This window comes from Pinus tabuliformis, chromosome 3_1 (genome assembly GCF_031772625.1).
Source record: "Pinus tabuliformis cultivar Carrire ecotype Pingquan chromosome 3_1, CPIR1, whole genome shotgun sequence".
NCBI lineage: Eukaryota > Viridiplantae > Streptophyta > Pinopsida > Pinales > Pinaceae > Pinus > Pinus tabuliformis.
This window is the reverse complement of record NC_142301.1, coordinates 27,471,118-27,492,675: the sequence shown is the minus strand read 5'-3', so window position 1 is coordinate 27,492,675 and position 21,558 is coordinate 27,471,118.

Below are 21,558 nucleotides of genomic sequence, written 5' to 3'. Positions count from 1 at the left end.
GGGAGGGAAGAATAAAAACACAGAGAGTGAGAAGTGGAGAGAGAGAGGAAGTGACAAGGGAGAGATGGAGAGAGAGTGTGTATGTTTTGGGATGAGCTAAAGAGACAAAGAAGGAGACATGGAGAGAACGTGGGAGAGAAGGAGATAAAAGGAGAGAGGGAGGGATAGAGTAACAAATTTGATGGGTGAAGAGAGAGAGAGAGAGAGGAAGGAAGAGAGAGACTATGAGAGAGTGGAGAGAGAGAGGTAAAGAGAGATGAATTTGAGGGGGAGAGAGAGGGAGGTAAGAAGAAAGACGTAGAGAGATAAAGGTGGAGATAGAGAAGGGAGTGATAAGAAAGATGGAGAGAGAGGGAGAGAGGACAACAAGAGGAAATAGAGACAAGCAGGGGAGATAGAGGGAAGGGGAAGAGAGAGAGAGGGAGAGGAGGAGGGAGGGATAGATAGATATATTGGAGAAATAGATTTATGTTTTGAGGGTGATATAGAGAGACAAATGGAGATAGAGATATTGATGGAAGGTGAAGAGGGGGAAGGCGAGAGAGATGGAGAGAGGGAGGGAGGGACAAAGAGATTGGTACATATGGAGTGAGAGAGTGTGTGTGTATGGGGGGGTGAGACAGAGAGACAAAGAAGTAGAGATGTAGATAAGTTGAAGGAGAGGGAAGAGGAGGAACTAAGAGAGAGAGGGAGAGGAGAGAAAGAGGTAGATAAGGGTAAGAGAGGGAGAGGGAGACATAAAGATAGAGGGAGGAGAGAGAGAAGGAGAGATGGAGGGTGTTATGAAACCAACTCACAAAAAAATAGAAAATGTATATCAATGCCTTAGAGATCAGCCTCTTCGAAGGGGCAACCTCGTTTACATTACAAAAATGAACAATTCTTGGATGATACAAATGACAAAACCTCCTTTTTATATATATGAGTTTAAGAGGTCACAATATAATCAAAACTGACATAACAATAATAATATAAAGGCACAAAATTAACAATAGTGGGCTTCTATGGGGCATAATAATAACAATATCGAGACAATAGTGGAAGAAAAATAATAATGAGGGATACAATGACAATAGTAATGGGGTAATCAATAGTATTATAAGGACCTAACGTGCCCCTCTCCTTCAAAAAAGTGTTGTCCTCAACACTTGAGTAGTTCTAGATGGTTCCGTATAAAATTCTCATCCTCCCTGTGGAATCTTCAGTGGGTAAGTTCTTCCACTTGATGAGATACTCTTAAATTGAACGATTTCGTAGATGTCGAGTTTTTGTTTCTGTGACTACTTCAGGTTCCAACATGATTTTCCCTTCCTCATCAAGTTTTGGCAATATTGTTTGAACTGGGAGCTTGTCACCTATAACCTTCTTTAAGGATGAAACATGGAAAACTGGGTGCACTCGGGAAGCTGTAGGAAGCTCCAATTTGTATGCCATAGTACCTATCTTATGCAACATCTTGTACATACCATAATAATTTGGTGATAATTTATTATCCTTCTTAGCTTGCTTGAGGGACATTTGTTTAAATGGTTGTAGTCGTAGGAATACCCAATCACCTACATCAAAACTTCTTTCATTGTGATGTTGATCTCCCTATTGTTTCATTCTATTCTCTGCCAAAGTGAGGTTATCCTTTAAGAGTTGGAGAACTTGTTGTTGATGCTCGATGTGATCTTCAATTACTTGAACCTTAGATTTTTCTCTTAAATATGATGTGATGGACGGTGGATGATATCCATAAAGTTCCATAAATGAGGTCATTTTTGCTGTAGTATGGAAGGAAGTGTTATACTACCATTTAGCCAGAGGCAACCTTTTGACCCATTGTGTCTATTTATCGGATACAAAACAATGAAGATATCCTTATAAACATTTGTTTACTATCTCATTTTTCCCATCAGATTGAGGATGATAAGATGAGCTATGAGCTCATTGAGTACCAAGACAAGAAAATAATTATGTCCAAAAATTGCCAATGAAAATGGGATCTCTATTGCTTACAATAATCTTTGGGTTTCCATGTAGCTTTTGAATTGTTTCCATAAATGAAGTAGAAATTTTACTCACTTTAAATGGATGATATAATGCACAAAAGTATGCATACTTGGTAAGTTTGTCAATTACCACCATGATAACACTCTTTCCGTTGGACTTGGTTAAACTTGTGATACAATCCATTGGAACCTCCTCCCAACGTTGGCTTGGAATGGATAAAGGTTGTAGTAGACCTGGGGTCTTAATTGTTTCAACTTTATTTTGTTGGAAAACCAACATTCTACCACAAACTTTTGAATATCCGATTTAAGGCCATCCCAAAAAAATTCCTTCTTAACCCTGTGGTAAGTTTTTAGAAATCTTGAGTGCCCTCCTAAGGGAGAAGTGTGCAATTCCATAAGAATATTTTGTTTGTTGGGAATTCTTAGATAGGTATAAGTGATCTTTGTACCATAACGAATCATTTTTCCAACTAAATTTATCAGATGCACTGGGATCTTGTTGTAACTTTTGAATGAGTGCCCACACTTCTTTGTCATTCTTCCATTCATCCCTTGCTTCGTTTATCCAATCTGGTTGGATAATAGAAATGACGCAAATAAATGATTCCACATCCTCATCCTTTCTTGAGAGTGCATCTGCCACAACATTTTGCTTCCCTTTTTTGTAGATGATTTCAAAGTCACAACCCAACATCTTTGTGACCCATTTTTGCTGCTCTTCTGAAGATAATCTTTATTCTAAAAAGTATTTAAGACTATCGTGATCAGTTTTTACCTTGAAGTGTCTTCCCATTAGGTAGGGTCACCATTTCTTAAGTGCATGTAGTATTGCCAACATTTCATTCTCATAAATAGATTTGTGTACATACTTTCCTCTGATTGGAATTTTTTTGAAAGAAATGGGTATTTATTCTTGTATTAAAACAACACCAATTCCATTTCCTGAGGCATCACATTCCACAATAAAGGTTTTTGTGAAGTTTGGCGTGGCTAAGACCAATGCTTGGAACATTACATCTTTAAGATGTTCAAAGGTCTTCATTGCTTCTGGAGTCCATGAAAATGCATCTTTCTTCAATAATGTTGTTATAGGTGATGCTATTCTCCCATAATTCTTAACAAACTTGCAATAATACCCTGTTAACCTGAGAAATCCTTGCATATGCTTTATGGATGTGGGGATTTTCCATTCCTTAATGGTTTTAATTTTTCTAGGGTCTACCTTAACACCTTCATGAGATACAATATGACCTAGATATTCCACCTCTTGAACTACAAAGAAATATTTGGAGCTTTTTGCATATAATTGTTTCTCCTCCAATAGTTTGAGCACCCTGTCAACATGTTGAACATGATCCTTCCAAGACTTGCTGTAGATTAGTATATCATCAAAAAATACTAACAAAAATTTTCTATGGAAGGGTTTGAAAATGGAATTCATCAAACCTTGAAATGTATAAGGTGCATTGGTAAGGCCAAAAGGCATGAACAAAAATTCATAATGACCCTTATGAGTTCTAAATGTTGTTTTCAGAATGTCTTCAATCTTCATTCTAATTTGATGATATCCTGAACGAAGATCCAACTTGGTGAAGTAAATTGATCCATGTAATTCATTCAATAATTCATCAATGGCAAGAATGAGAAATTTATCTTTAATAGTGAGCTTGTTGAGCTCCCTATAATCCGGACACATGCACCATGATCCATCCTTCTTGTGAACCAATACTACTAGAGCGGAGAAAGAATTTTGACTAGGTTGAATTATACCATCCTCTATCATTTATGCAACCATACGTTCAATTTCACTCTTTTGGGCATAAGGATATCTGTATGGCTTGATGTTTTGAGGAATACTTCTTGGAATCAAACGAATAGCATGATCATGATCACGAATAGGTAGAAGGCCTTTGGGAGTGTCAAATACCTTGGAATGATTGTCCAAGTCTTTTTGGAGATTTGGAGAAATAGATGATTTCAATGTGGGAACCTCTAGCGAACATAATTGTGTAATTACGCCTAGTTTTTATTTCTTTAGAATCTTTGTCATTCCGTTAGAGTTGATTATCTTTCCCGATTTCCCTATGATACCCCTTAATTAAACTTCCTTTCCTTCTAAAGAAAATTTCATGAAAAGTTCTTGAAAATTAAAAGCTATTGTACCCAAGGATTGTAGCCATTAGACTCCTAGTACAACATCAACACCGCCCATTGGAATGGAAAGCATTGGGCTATTCAATACATATTCTCTCCATGAATAGCTTGATATTATGGCACTTTCCAGAGCAATTTATGGTTTCTCCACTTGCAACCATCACTTGACACTATGATGCTAGATATAGGAAGCAATTCGATTCCTTGGCTATCTTACAATGAATAAAATTATGGGTACTACCCAATTCAATCAACACTAATACCTTTTTCCTTCTTGATATGTCCTTCTATCTTGATAGTTTGAGGAGTGGTAATTCTGAACAATGCATTACGAGATATGGTTAAATTCATTTATTCTTCTCTAGAGTTTGTTCCTGGTGTATATTCTCTTCCTTTGACATTTCTTGTTCCTTTTCTTCCTCCTCTTCACAATCTATGTAAAATAATTTCTTCTCAGCACACTTGTGACCTTTAGTGTATTTTCTATCACAACTCTAACAAAGCCCTTTTTCTCTTTTCTCTACCAATTGTTGTGGTGTCAACCTTGTAGGTTGTGGAAGGCTAGGGGCAATAACACTTCCATCTTTATAATTGTGAGTGACAGGCTTCCTTGTTGCCATAATTTTTCTTTCCATTTTTCTTACCAACCTGAATGCCTTCTCTAATGAATCAGGTTCCCAAAGGTGAGCCTCATGTTGGATGTTATCCTTTAAAGTCCATATGAACACATCAATCTTATGCTCCTCTGGAATATATTTTACCCTTATATTCAATTTTTGGAAGTCCTCAATGTGCTCCATCATTGAACCCTTTTGTTTGAGATTTATCAATTGGCTAAAAAAAGTGTTTCTTTTTGTATCCTCATAATGTGCTATCATTTCATTCATAAAAATTTCCAAAGTGACAATTTGTTTACAAGAGAAAATCCATCGATACCATACAAACTGATTTGGTTCCAAATATAAAGTTTCAATGCATACCTTTTGTGTGTTTTGCACATTATGGAGATCGAAATATTGATCCATCTATAGTATCCATGTTACGGGATCCTTGCCATCAAACTTCCTCATATCAATATTTGGAACATGGTGGGTCTTCGATCCAATGTTAGAGTCTATGAAATCATGATTAACATTTATTTTGTTCTCATCATGATTTTCCTTTACTACCCTTTCACCATTAGTAAGCATTTTTTGTAGAAACTTTTTCAAATCTGTCTTCAAATCTTCCATGTTGCCTTTAATTTTGTCTTTTAAACCATCCATCTTAGCTTCCATGCCATCCATCTTAGATTCCACATCATTCATCTTAGCTTCCACGCCATCCATCTTATATTCCACGTCATTCATCTTAGCTTCCACGTCATTCATCTTATCTTCTACACCTTTTTTTAAACCATCCATCTTAGCTTCTGTTACTTTTTGTGAGAGAATTGAATTTTGTTACACTTGGTCTCGTAATTTTTATATATCATGTTGCATTTCATCCTCTTCTTCATGAGTCATGTTAGAGATTCCAGGTTGCTTACTAGGTGTTTCCATTTTCTTTATTCGGGGCATCAATTAATGATAATTATGCTTCACTATGCCCTTTGAATTCCTTCAAACTATCTTTTCCAACCAAACTATGTATCTTTGAAATTTCGGATCTCCAAGTTTGAAATTGTGAACTATGGTATCCTTCTGAGTTCTCTTTCCAAAGCCACAAGTCTGATCAAAATTGGATTCTCCAAGAAAGCGTTATGCCCAATCTCCCAAGATGACCTAATTATACACGTTTTCAGTAGAGGAAACTTGTATGAAGTGCCACGTGTCACTGTTTCAACCTTCAGACCTATAAACGATGCAAATAAAACTATAGTCCATCCTTTTTTGTAACTTCTTATGAAATTTCAATATGATACTCAGAGAGAAAGTTATGACAATTTTCCCAAGGTCACCTATTTGGGATGTAATTCTGGAGCCTGCAAAAACCTTCCTTGGATCATATCTCTGAAAATATAGCGAGACAAGATCGAAAATTCAGACTTGAGGATCATTAAGATTTCAGGTCAAATGGGTTTTTGTTTTAGCTTTTGAAATGTCACTGAAAACACGTTATAATGAAAATGCCATGATGACCTATTTTGGAGTAGCAGAACCCTAGAATCCAAAGCTCTGATATCAAATGTTATGAAACCAGCTCACAAAAAGATAAAAAAGATAGATCAACATCTTAGAAATTAGCCTCTTCAAGGCGACAACCTCCTTTACATTACACAAATGAACAATTCAAGGATGATGCAAATGAAAAAACCTCCTTTCTATATATAGGAGTCTAAGGGATCACAATATAATCAAAGACGACATAACAATAATAATATAAGGGCACGAAAATAAAAATAGTGTGCTTCTATCGGGCACAATAATAAAAATATTGCGACAATAGGGGCATAACAATAATAATAAGGGCCACAATGAAAATAGTAATGGGGGAATCACTAGTATTATAGGCACCTAATAGAAGGAGATAGTGAGAGGATTGGAGGGTAGAGAGAGAGAGAGAGAGAGATTAGTGAAGAGAGAGGGAGGTAAGAGAGAAAGGGAGAGAGAGGGAGATGGGAGAGAAAGGGAGAGAGAGGAAGGACGTGAGAGAGGACTTGAGAGAGAAGTGGAGGGAGGGAGGGATAGAGATATGGAGTTGGAGGGTGAGAGAGGGAGGGAAGAAGAAATACATAGAAAGTAAGAAGTGGGACGGAAGGAGAGAGAAGGAGAGGGAGGTACATAGTAACATAGTTAGAGAGAGAGAGAGTGAGTGATGGGGTAAGTGAGAGGATTTGAGGGCAGAGGGAGAGAGAGAGATAGAGAGAGATATGTGGGTTGAGAGAGGAAGGCAGGAGAGAAATGGAGAGAGATGAAGGATGAGAGAGAGTACTTGAGAGAGAGGAGGAGAGTGATGGAGGAAGAGAGAGGATTGGAGGGAAAAGAGAGAGAGAGAGTGATGGGCAAAGAGAAAGGGAGGTAGGAGATAAAGGGAGAGAGAGGAAGGACGAGAGAGATGACTTGAGAGAGAGGAGGAGAGAGGGAGAGAGAGAGGAGGAGAGAGGGTGGGATAGAGAGATGGAGTTGAAGGGGGAGAGAGGGAGGGAAGAAGAAAGACACAGAGAGTGAGAAGTGGAGAGAGAGAGAGAGAGAGAGAGAGAGAGAGAGAGAGTTAAGAAGAAAGACGTAGAGAAATAAAGGTGGAGATGGAGAAGGGAGTGATAAGGAAGATGGAGAGAGAGGGAGAGAGGACAATAAGAGGAAAGAAAGAGAAGCATGGGAGAGAGAGAGAAGGGGAAGTGAGAGAGAGAGAAGGAGAGGAGGAGGGAGGGATAGATAGATAGACTTGAGAAATAGAGTTTTTGTTTTAGGGCTGATATAGAGAGGCAAAGGGAAATATAGATATTGATGGGAGGTGAAAAGAGGGAAGAAGAGAGAGATGGAGGGAGGGAGGGACAAAGAGATTGGTACATATGGAGTGAGAGAGTGTGTGTGTTTAGGGGTGTGAGATAGAGAGACAAAGGAGATATGGAGGGAGATATAGATATATATGGAGGGGGAGAGAGGGAAGAAAATTTCTTGCACTAGATGCATTGATTTCAACGTAGATGTCGATTTCTAATCCTATTTGATTGCTTGCACTAGATGCATTGATTTTAGTGTAGATGTTGATTTCTAATACTATTTGATTACTTGCACTAGATGCATTGATTTCAATGTAGATGATTTATAATCCTATTTTATTGCTTGCACTAGATGCATTGATTTCAATGTAGATGATTTAAAATCCTATTTTATTGCTTGCAACAAATGCATAGATTTTAGTGTAGATGGCGATTTCTAATCCTATTTGATTGCTTGCACTAGATGCATTGATTTCAATGTAGATGTTGATTTCTAATTATATTTGATTATTTACACTAGATGCATTTATTTTAATGTAAATGATTTCTAATCCTATTTGATTTCTTGCACTAAATGCATTAATTTTAGTGTAGTTGGTGATTTCTAATCCTATTTGAATGCTTGCACTAAATGCATTGATTTTAGTTTAGATGTTGGTTTCTAATCCTATTTGCTTAGTTGCACTAGATGCATTGATTTGAATGTAGATGTTAATTTCTAATCCTATTTGATTGCTTGCATTAGATGCATTGATTTTAGCATAGAAATTGTGTTCTAATCTTATTTGATTGCTTGTATTAGATGCATTGATTTCAGTGTAGAAATTGATTTCTGATTTGATGTGCATTGGTTTTAGTTTAAGCACAAAAAATATTGGTAGTGTACATTGATTTTTGTGTTATAGTAGTTCAACTTATTAATATTGGAGAGCAAAAGACACAAGATATGATGTTTACTACACCAACTTGAGCTAAAACTTTAAATGGTTTACAATTTCAGATGTCCTTTTCATATAATTGATATGAAAAGATGGCAAACTAACAAGGGTGATGATAATAATAGTAGAAGAAACTAGTTTGAGATTGGTCACAATGAAGACTATTTGTAATTGACTACATTCTTATTATTCACATTTTCTATCATTCAAAACTATTACATTGTCACTTTGCATTCAAAGTTTTATTTCATCATTTTTCATCATTAAAGTTATTAACAATATTGATCATCTCAACAAACTGAGGTAACTAAGAAAATTTAAAATTAAAATGATTAGATTAATCTCAGACATATTTAGCATATTTAAAATAATTATATTAATATTGCATGTATTTACATATTATTGATAAAATTAATCATATCTTCGATAGATTTTCCTTGGCCACACGTGCGTTGTGGGGAAAAATGCCTATGCAGGACGATCCTATCCACCTAAGGTGTGACAGTGCCTTAGCAACAAACGAGTACAGCTATACTGGTTTCTTCCTTTATGAAATGTGAAAGAAGAAAGATCAATGGACTTACCGGTGTCTTCCGTTTGTCCCTCGATCCAATCTCCCTTCTCTTTGGGTGTTCATAGCTACTTGCCTTCTTGCTTATCCAGCTACAACTTCCTGCAAGATCACAAGAGAACAGCTACATGCGACAAGAGAACAACTACTTGAGACAAGAGAAGAACACTACACAAAGACAAATATACATATTCATAAATGATTCAGGATTAGAAATAAATCAAATACACTAATGCAATCATACATCAAGAAAACATCAGCATATAGGAGAAACCAAGATAGCTTTATTAATGAATAACAAGGTTCAGGAAGAGATACAACCCAGAGGGCTCCAATCTAGCATCTCCTTCCCAGCAAATGGAATTCCTATCTTCAGCCCCTTCAAAGCATTAAGCACCCAATGATTCCAGTCTCAAACCAACAGCAATTCTTTGCATTCACAAAATTCCAGCCCCTAGATCTCATGGAGGAGAGATCTATATATAGATGTTTGGAGAGAGGATGAGTCAGCTTGAGATCTGACTAGTGTCCTCTCCCTCTATCAGTTCTTGAGTCCACTTGGAGGTTCTTGCTTCCACTTGGAGATTTGGAACCTCTTACTCATCACCAGTCGAATTCCCTGAGGCAAGTGTCATTTTGGAAGCTTCCTGGCTTCTGACACCTTGAGGAATGAGTCTGCCACATGTCCAAACTCGCTCAGCGCAGGTAGCTAGTGTTGGAGTTGACATTCAACGCAGGTAGACAGTGGAGCCACTGACATTCAGCGCAAATGGTCAATGGAGCAGTTGACATGATCCTGAATTGACTTGTTTTTGAGCAGTTTCAGGTGGAGAACTTCTGTGAATTGCTGTGGTTTGTTAGCCTTGTTCCTCTAGGGGTAGGAACAACATGTTTTGGGACTTTGGATCCCTTAGATTATGGACATTTCATGCTCAATGCTGTAAGGCACAAAAATGTCTATAACAGTTGCCCCCTAAAGTATGAGGTTATTTATCGGGCGAAATGCTTTATCAGGGGGATCCGAAGTTCATCCAATGCTGGGAGGAGACCTGTAATACAATACAATACAATACATTATTTTCATACTGCTTTCATGATTAGCTGAGGTGGGAATTCCCATGCTCAGCTTTATAAATACATTTTTCTGTACATAACACATACAATCGTCTGATGGTAGACTGATAATTTTGATGAAATCATCATCCTTTGAGTAGGATGATTATCTGCTGCAATGATGTACATGTCAATGTCTTTATCTTTCCTGAATATATATATCGCAGCCCGGATGGTTGAGACTAGATCCGGGGTCTTCAAACTCGTTCGATCTTCACTCTAAGTACAAGTCGATCCATGTGAGAATTGCTCTGAAGTCGAACATGGAAAGACATCGCTTGATTACCGGTCAATGATGTAAACCGTTAACAAGCGCGAGAGGAATCACCGATAATGATAATGACCCTCAAGGAACTGCAGTACAATTCACGTGGTGTGAATAAAGGACTTGGCATCGAACACCACGCAAAATCTTTCGGTCGAAGGTCATTGATGTATACCTGTCGCCGGAAGTGAGAAACTTGCCATTGTGGCATGCAAGCTTCAAAGTACTGAAGGGGTTGTTCCTAAATCAAATTCTTGGATAATGAGATGATGTCGACAAGAAGCGATCCGTCAAAGGAGGGCCTTAATGAATCCCACATCAGTGACACGGAACGGAGCTAATGATTTTAATGGAGGTGAAAATGATCTGTGACATATGATTCAGGGTGGCGGTCATGAATGGATGAAGGATAATGTATGGCAGTGGATGGGACACGGTCGACTCTTTCTGAACGACTTCTCTTGAACATATGGCAACACTGATACGATGGGTCGGTAGCATTACCCCAAATATGGATGGTATGGCGAGACCATGGATGTGACCGGTGAATGAAACAACCCGACCCGAATGTGATACGGAGGAAAAGTGTCATGTTCAAGAGCGACTTGCTACCATCAAAGTTTTCTTTAGTTTCTCCCAATTTTTCCCCAGTCATTGCTGACCAGTACCTCTTTATTTTTGTCAAGCTTGAGGAGGATAACATATGCTTGTTCTATAACCTGCCCTTCGGGCAATCCCATCGATATGTTTTAACGAGCCTAGCGATAGGGAAACTCGTTCTCATCTAAAGACAAGTTTGTCGCTATTTAATGATTTTAACGAGTCTAACGACAAGGATAACTCGGTTCTTTTCATTTTTAGAGAGTCTGAAAAGTTACATAAAGTCGACTCCAAAATTCCTTTTTCGTCATCTAATCCCTTAAGTCCGAAAAAGTATAAAACAATACAGAAGGGATGAGTTTTCGATAGTTTTAACGAGCCGAATAAAACAAGCGCTCGATCTTTTTGTGCAATAATCCCTCGGGTCCAAAAAGATTAAAATCTAGAGGAGGGATAGCTCTTCCTGTCCTTTAACGAGCTGGAAGGCCAAGGACTCGGCAATCTTTTCATATTTTACGAGTCAATTGAAAAGAGCTTAAAGAAGACTCGTCTTTTGAGGAACGAGTGATAAACAGGGTTAGCAGCAGATTCCAGGTACAAGTTGGAATTTTCCAATCACGGCAGTGTCACAAGGGTGGCTAGGTGAAATCACTCTTCGCAGTTGTTCCTCAAAATGGGTAAACAATCATATGGAGGTGAATGATCGGCCAAATGAAAAGTGGAGGTGACAGGTGCAAACACGACCAAAGCTTTAATGGTGATGATATTACATTCACAGTGGTTATTTACCGGGATAGTTCATTTTTTAACGAGCTTAAACATGGGTGGAAACATTTGCTCGACTTAACGTTTATTTTTTAACGAGCATGAAGTACGTGCTAAAACTGCTCGGATCTTGCCTTTATTTTTTAACGAGCATGAACTTTGTGCAAAAACTGCTTGATATTATATGGTCAAATTTTTTATTTTTACCATGACTAGCTTTGCCCTTTTCAAAGATAGTACTGTATCCTCAATTGCTGCATCAAACTTAGTTAGAAATGAATAATATTTGCATGAAAATGAGATTATAACCCTAATATTTCTCTTTGAACTACGTAAAAATCCATTAAAAGGTTTTTTTACCTCTCATTTTATCATTTCATTTGAACTTGGTTTGTTGGAGCTCTGGAGGTGCCTCTTCCCCCTTGATTTTCACCAGCTGATTTCGGGAGATTCTGTCGACGATTCTCGGTGCCGTCTGGACCAGGTAGGAGCTAAACCCTAGCTCTTTCTTTTCATGGTTTCATTTTTCCATTCTATGCCTGTTTCCTTGTCTTTCTGAGCACCTGGGGTTTTGCCAGGGCACCCTGCCATCAGCGCAGGTGGTCCATTCGAAACCTGCGTTGAATGTCAATCTGCCTTAAGGCAGTTTGACCTTCAACGCAGGTGGGACACTGGTTACCTGCGTTGGACACAAAAACTGGTCTTCTTGCATAGTTTTTTGATGAAATTTTGCCAATTTCTCATCAAATCCAGGAACTTACTCTTTCTCTTGTTTCTTTTGCAGGGATATTTGAGCAAAATGACCCTCACATGGTGAGAAGGAGAACATGAAGAGGAGGACATGACTGCCCTCCATGACCTTGTCACGGTGAACGCGCTGCGGAACTGTGGCCTGCTGAAGTTCTTCCGTATCTCTAGCATGAGAGCACAGATCTCTTTGCTGCAGTATATGCTTGATGCTTGGGATCCCATCAACCAAGTATTCCAGATTAGGGGAAAATCCATCCCCTTGACCATAGTGGACATTTACTTCTTGACTGGGTTGTCAAGGCGGGGTGCCCCCATTTCTTTGTCAGGTTCGGCCCGAGGGAATGACTCTGTGAGGGATTATGTCCGTCAGTATTGCAGGGAGGGATCCCAGCCGAGCAGAGACGGCAAGGTTGTTATCCGTGAGATTACTGACAGGTATCTTAGGTCCATTCTGTATACTATTGGTAGGATGGCCGGTAGCGCATCTCTACATGTTTCCAACAGATCTTATGTGCAGCACGCCTTGGAGTGTCTCCAACCGAAAGTATTCAACTGGTGTGATGCAGTACTTCTTCAGATGAAAAGTCAGTTGAACAAGGTAAAGGACGGGAAGCTGAAGAACTTTGGATATGGTTCTATTCTGACTGCCTTTGCCTTGGAGAAAATACCACTGATGCAGCCTCAATATATCGCACTCGACTTGCCTTCTCCTACTGAGCCACGCATGTAGAGATGGGTTGATCACATGTCTAGGCATGCTGGTCAATCTCAGATTTCTTTCACTGATACCTTCTTCAGGTGGTTCGAGCATCAGTAGATGGTCTACTCCAAGTATCCATATGTTGGTATGGATTTCCAAGGTGATCTGGACTTGGTACTGCCGGATGGCGAACAGTGGGGCGCTATGGGTAAAAAACTTTGACCATATTACTGTTTATTGTTCTTATTTATAATGTCCTTGTGTTTTATTCTATCAAGACTTTAATCAAACTCATGTGTGCATGCAAATGTTGGTCCTGTTCGTCCAGCAGTTCGCCCGAAAGCGCCAGTTGCTGCCTCAGCAGGGGAGACTGCTGGGAGAGTTATTCTCCGCGACCTTGATGTGGCAGAGACTCTTACAGCTGTGCAGGAGCAGGTTGAGAGCCTTACTCTCGGCATTCCCGATGTGAGGATTGATGAGTTACCTTTACAGTTGCAGCGACATACTACTGGTGTGCCTAGACGATGGACTCGTCTCTTGCGCATGATTGCACAGGTCGTGACGTGCTATCATGAGCACCACTAGGCTAGGGTGCCCCCTAGCATTTTTGAGTTTTGGGTCATATGACCGATTTTGCCTTGGTTACAAAACATTATGTATGAACGATAAACAACTTATATATATATATATATATATATATATATATATATATATATATTTTCGAGTTTTATTCTGGTTGAGTTATATGATCCATATGTACAACATTGATGATGTGTCTCTTTTTATAAATGTCGCAAATGTCTATCTAACACATAGTTTGCTAATGAGTTGGTTAACGTGTTTAAGTTTCTGGAAATATGCTGGTATTGAATTGAATCAAAATGTCTTTCCAAAATCTTGACCCTTAGGAACATGCGATAAATAGCTGGATTGCGAACGGAATATATACCATTGAGTTGTAGTATTACGAGTTGTGAGTCTAGCCTGACAATTAGTCGGCGTATACCATGGGTGATGGCATCAGAGAGTAGTTCTATCAACGCGCTATACTCAGCGATGTTATTCATTGATTGCCCAATACACACACCTCTGAAACTTACTAACTCGCCGCTTGGATCAAAAATGGCCCAGCCTGCGGAGGATAGGTTCCGCGAACTACGACTCGCTCCGTCGGCATATCCAACACATGTCTTCAGAAGGTTTGACATCTGCAATAAATATAAAAAGGTGGATCACTCAACCAAAACAAACACCTTAGCGAAAACAAAATACAACAAAAGCATACAGGTTACTATTTAAGCATAGTAACGCTTGAGGTACAACCCATTACGGGGTTGTGCCAGTGGGATTCCGTCATAATCCATTAACTCGTAGGCTCCTTTCGCTAACACTCATTTAACAATATAGGGGCCCATCCATAAGGAATTAAATTTACCTGCTCCAAACTTATCAGATTCTTGGTCATAAAGCAAGACCAAGTCACCTTCTGAGAAGACACGGGGTTTGACATTTTTGTCGAACTGTGCCTTGACTCGTTTCTTATTGGCTTCGTTAGCCAAAGCGGCGTCACGACGGGTTTCATCCAATTGGATTAATTCCAAGAAACGAGCCTCTTCTTCCGAAGTTCCGGGGAGGAGATCAATTACGAGTTTAAGCGACGAAATTTCGCACTGGATTGGCAAGACTGCTTCCAGGCCATACACCAGTTGGAAAGGTGTGAACCCGGTCGCTTTCTTTACCGATGTTCGGTAGGCCCACAAGGCTGAGTACAGGATTAGGTGACACCTTCTTTTGTGAACCCCGATCATCCTTTGCAACATACGCTTCAGGACCTTGTTGATTGCTTCAACTTGTCCATTGGCTTGCGGATAGTACGGGGTAGAGTTGTCGTGAGATAGCCCTAGCTTGGCAGCTAATTCAACCATCATGTGATTGTGAAAATGTGACCCATGATCTGTAACTATAGCCTGTGGTACGCCGAACCTGGCGACTACATGATTGAAAAAGAAAAGGGCAGCTGTTTCACCAGTGTTATCTAGTGTAGGCATCGCCTCGGCCCATTTGGTAAAATAGTCAACAGCGACTATAATATACCCATGCCCCCCGGTCGAGGTGGGGTTACATTGCATGAAATCGATGCCCCACTTGGCGAAAGGCCCAACAACAACTATTGGCTGTAAAGGTGCGGGTGGTCTTTTGGTTTTGCTATCGAAAATTTGACAAGCATGGCAACTTCTGATTGCGGTTATGCAATCTTTGAACATGGTTGGCTAGAAGTATCCTGCTCGTAAGATTTTCTGTGCTGTAGCATATCCAGATTGATGCCCCCAACACGCGCCTGAATGACATTCATTCAGGGCTTTTTCGGCCTCTTCATGGGTGAGACACCTCCTCAGAACTGTATCGATACCACGACGGTAAAGCGTATCACCGACGATCATCTAGTCTTTCGCTTGGTATCGTATACGTTTCTGTTCTGAGTGAGTGGTGTCAGGCCTGAATGTTTGGGTTTGGAGATATATTATTATATCTCCATACCACTCATCGCTTGCAGATATCAGAAACAAACTTTCGTCCACGATTGACTCTTCTGATGTTTTATCGTTGGGCGACGATGGGAGATCGCACAATAATTCTGCGAAAACTAAAGCTTTCTTTGATTTGGATTTTACAAATTCCAGATCAAACTCTTGAAGGATGGCTATCCATTTTGAATACTTTCCCCCCAGCAACTGTCGCGACAATATATAAGTCATGGGGTTGCAATCTGATAGAATGGTAGTTTTTCGAAAGAGGACATAATGCCGAAATCTTTGTATCGCTTGAACAGCAGCGAGTGCTAGCTTTTCAACATAAGAATATTTGCTTTCTGTATCATTCAATTTTTTACTTAAATAATATATAGGATGTTCAATTCCATCGACTTCTTGAACTAAAACCATCGCAATGGTCATATCTGCTGCAGCCAGATACATGTTAAAATCTCTTTGATAGTCCGGGGCATACATTAATGATGCTTTTACTAGAGAATCTTTCAGAGCATCAAAGGAAGCTTGCGCTACTTGATCCCAGACAAAAGGTGCATCCTTTTTCAAAAGACGAGTATAGCCTTTAGCAAGTTCTGCGTAATTTGGAATGAACCTCCTCAGAAAGTTTGCTTTCCCTTGGAGTTTCTGAATCTGAAGCAAATTTGAAGGTGGAGGCAAATTAATGATTGCCTGAACCTTGCAAGGGTCAAGACGAATCCCATCCTTAGAGACTACAAAGCCAAGTAAACGACCAGAACCGACGCAAAATACACATTTGTGCGGATTGAGTCTTATCTTGTAGTGTTGGCAACGTAGAAATATCGCTCTTAAATACTACGGATGATCAGTCCGCTTTTGCGAATGAGCCGGAAGGTCGTCGAGATAAGGTTGAACGATGTTCTTGATGTCATGGAAGGCATAATTCATTGCCCTCTGAAACGTCGCCCCTGCGTTCTTTAAACCAAAGGGTAATTTTCGATAAGCGAATGTGCCCCATGGACAAATAAATGCAGTCTTTGACTGGTCCTGTGGGCGGATATTTATTTGATTATACCCGGAAAATCCATCCATAAATGAAAAGATTTCACATCCGGCGCATTCATCAATTATCTGGTCGATGAAGGGTGTAGGGTAGTTGTCCTTTGGACAAGCTTGGTTTACATCCCTATAGTCGACACACACTCTAATCGTCCCTTGTTTTTTCATAACAGGGACAATATTCGGTACCCAATCGGTTAGAGGAACCGGGTAGATGAATCCAGCATGGAGAAGTTTTTCAACTTCTGCCTTAATGGCAGCGGATTTCTTGGGATGCACCTGCCGAAGCCGTTGTCTTACTAGTTTGACATCAGGATACATTTTAATTTCATGTTCAACGATACTCGAGTCAATGCCTGGAATTTCATCATATGACCAAGCAAAGACATCTCTGAACTCGCGAAAAAGAGCGTTATATATTTCCAGTTCTGAAGGGGAACAACCTTTACCGACATAAATATTCTCTACAACATTTGTCTTAGTCGAGATATTTATGGCTATAGTCTCTTCAATATTGGATAAGTTTCGCTCGGAATCCACCGTATTTACAGTATTTGATAGGAATTCAAAAACTGAAGGGTGATAAAGGTCATGTTGAGTATCTTCTTCATATTCCGGAAGAAGGGAACGATGGTGGCAATCATTCCATGGTGCCCCTTCAATCATCATTGATTGTAGAATTCCTTCGTCAGTCCCATGTACTTTCGACGAAGGATCTAATGGGGTACCATATTATCTAGACCTATCTACCCAAACGCTTGATGAGCGTTGATTTGGGTTCGCCTCCCATGCCCGAAACATTGATTGCTACAATATTTCTATAGGGCTTGGGGGCAAAACCATTGCATGATCCATGTCGACATCGTTTTTTGAGACCTTCGTGGAAGATATCATGTTGCAGGTTCTTACTAATGCTACTTCCCCTATATAGAATGGAGGTGGAAGTGCGAAAGTTCCCATTAATGTGGGGTCTTTCAGTAGGCCTACTCCGATGTCTTGAAGCGAATGGTTGCTTCCATGGATCATGGGAATGCTTCCTGTAACTTGTGAACCATTAGGGAGGAAGTCTTGTTGGTCGACGATCGTAATCCCTCCTTCAGAAGGGAATGCGATCTTCCTAAAATAAGTCGACACAACAGCTGCCATGGCATATATCCATGGTCTTCCTAGTAGGATGTTGTAGTCAAGATTCCCATCGATGACTTCGACATCTATTTCTACTGTTTTTCATCCTAGTTCAACCTTCAAGTTATTAAGGATACCCAACGGGGTATATGTCCTTCCGTCGAATGCTTTCAATGTCATCGAAGATTGCGACAAGGTCGGAGATCCTAAAGTTTTCCAGCAACTCATCGACATAATACATGTAGATGCCCCCTCATCAATAATTGTTTGGTGAACAGTCTTGTTGAGGGATTTCACTTGAATAAGGAAAGTTAGTTGAGCTGGTAACTGAGGATCGTATCCTTTGTGATCAAAAGATACAAGATTGGAATCCTTAGGATCAACCCCACCAATAACCGATAACAAAGCCTGCCTTTGGGATGGGCAATTTTGTAGTACTTCAAGAGTCGACATAGCGGATGGCGATTGGGCCAAATCTTCCACTATGTTATAATGTTGCGCCGCTCTGGCGCGAGGATTAAATGTCGACTTGTGTACTACTCCCTTTGGCGGTTTTATTGTTAATTTAGGAATGATGGGCGGTACAACTTCTGTCGAAGTTGTGGTCGAACTACTTGGTTGATCTTTGCCTTTGTCGTTCGACAGTTGCGGATTCCCGTAATCCTTGTTCCTTGTCGAAATCAAAGCATCATTCTGCTATTTTGAAACTGACAACATATGTACTTGCGATGGGGAAGCATTTCCACAATCAACCAGATTTTGACCTGGATTGGGAAAGGGATCAGTTAACACAGCTGAGGTTTGCGAACTTTTGAAGAATCTTCTAAGCTCAGCTTTGTATGGACAATTTCCTGTCCGGTGATCCTCCTCATCACATATTTGACATGGATATTTCCTATTTCCAGGAGGGGTTGAAGAAGTTTTTCCAGGAGATGACTCACCCTGTTTCTTCTTCTTCCCTTTGTTTTGCTTCTTCTTGCTTCCTGGTTGATTGGTTTCTTTGCCCTTATCTGCTGATACGACATTTACTTCCGAAGCAAGAATTTCATCTTTTGCATTTTGATCCGAATTCTTACGGGCTTTCTTAGATGAAGCCTTTGTCGATTTCGTGTTTTCCGTGCCAATCACACCATCGCCGGCATGAGAGTCACTATTCGATTTAGGAGGAGGAGGAATTGAAAATTCCGGTCTGGGGGCGTCAGGTATTTTGTCGTAGAGCGTGCCAGACTGAGTATAAACTAAGTCTAGATATTGTGCACGAGCAATAACTTGCTCCTCTGTTACGACTCCCCCCTTTTCCACATCTTCTGTTATAGCAGGAAGTAACGACTTTATAAACCATTCAACTAACAGCTGATCGGGAACGTATGTTTTCACCATCCTACGACGACGACGCCACTCATGTATATGATCGGATATATGAGTGGCAGTTGTCTGCTTGAAGTTGGTTAATATTTCTGTTCCCGTTTCATACCTTATCGGTAATTGAAAATGGGTTAAGAAAGTCGTGGCTAGGGAGCTAAAATTGTCGAACGAGGCTCTAGGTAATTCAATATACCATTTTGCCGTTGGACCCGTTAACGTCCTCTGGAAAAGGTGAAGCCTTATCGAATCATCATTCAGGGTGTTTGATGAACACCACAGATGAAAAGTCATCACATGATTCGATGGGTCTTCACCTGGATTTCCATTGAATTTAGGAATGTCAGATGGAAGTTTGTGAGGAATCGCTGGCCACCAAGGGGCATACGCAATCGGATCGTTGGTTAGCCGGTGTAAATCTGGTAACTCTAAAGTTGCCACGAATGGTAACTGTTGATTCAGGTTAGGTGAGGCGTACCCAGGATACGATGGAATCGCCTGAGAAGTAGGCATTTGCATACCAGCATAATGTAATTGATGTTGGTATGACTGATACGGTTGGTGGACTTGACCACTGTAAAGCGGTTGGTTTTGATCATTTTGAATATACGGTTGTCCACTGTTCGCAAAGATCTGCTGCTCAGAACCTTGGTACACTTGCTGGAATTGTGGTTGTTGGTATTGCACCAGCCACGGTTGTGAAGCCATGTTCTGCTGCACTATATTAACCGACGGACCAAGATGTGGGGTAATTGTACCCGTTTGGACCTGTGTCGCCCCACCAGTTGGCGATTGTGGTTGTGTTACAGGGTCAAGGGGCTGTTGCATTACAACCTGAGAAATCTGAGGTTGACACACAACAGGCATCGTTTGAACTTGTGACACTGTTACAATAGCTGGCGTTGTCGGGATGTTCGACACAGGTACACATTGTTGCATAGAATACACAACTCTTGGCTGTTGGAATAGCATAGGTACCCAACCACTTGTCGTAACTCTAGTATAACCTTAATACTGTTGAGAACTCCCGTATGGGTACCCTCCGGGAGGGGGTAATGAAAGGGCATACTGCCCCCCATACGGTAGCAATCCGGAACTCAAGGGGATTGTTTGCCCTTGGGGACTAGATGGCCCAAATTGACCTCCATAGGGATTAATTTGTCGAGTCTCAACATAAGAGTTACCAGATATTATTCCGGAGGAACAAACTGGAACAGACCACACTGTCGAAATAGTCCCTGGGTGGACTCCTTCTAGCGGTTGCGAGCTAGTTGGGACAGATGGTACACCGACAAACATTGTCGAAGTGACAGCAGGTGGTTCTGCTGTCGCTGTGTCGTTCGACACAGTCCTAGATGTTGACGGCTGCTCAGACATTTTAAGTCTATCCAATAGATTGCCTAACGATTCTAAAGGAACTTCCACTGGTGATAGACTAACTTCTGATGTAGAAGGAAATAGAGTGACCCCTACTCCAAAATGGGTTGGAGTACTTGCTTGCGGATCCTCTGCAATTTCCTCTATCGCAATCAAACCAGGTGGAAGAGGAAGACCGTCAGGTCCGTAAAATATGTCTGGTGCCGAAGAAGGGGTTGAATCGACAGCGACAGTTGTTTGAGGAGCAAGACTCTCTGAACCGGTTACAGATGGAACTGGTTCAGTAACACAAGTATTTGCCCCCAGACCAGGATCAATGTTATTGTCCCTCTGTGGCTGTTGAACTTCTTCTATAAAGGCAGGGTTTCCAGAAATGTTTGGAGTAACCGGAATCTCAAATGTTGTTGGAACACTTTTTATAACTTTGATAGGAGATTTTGAACCGGTTAAACGAGTCCGCTTTGTCCGTACTGTTTTCGATTCCGAAGACAAAGACGGTTGACTCGTAAGCCTCCGCGAACGACGGGGTTTCAATTGACTTTCTTCCACGATTGCGGATTACTCGATCAACCAAAATACAAAAGGGGAAAGTGTGTTTCTGAATTGAATGAATTTTTTAGACGCTTTAGACACAACTTGCTTTTTCAGTTTTAAAGAGTCGAGAAAAAGCTAAAGATGACTCTAGTCTCCTTCGATGTTTTAACGAGCCCGAAGTGACAAATGCTCGGATGGACTTTTTCTGTTATAGAGTCTGAAAAAGGCCAAAAGGAACTGCTTTGGAGTTCTAGGCAGAGGGTTTGCCAAACTTTTTGCAAAACCGCAGAATACTTTTTAAGGTACTGAATTTGTTC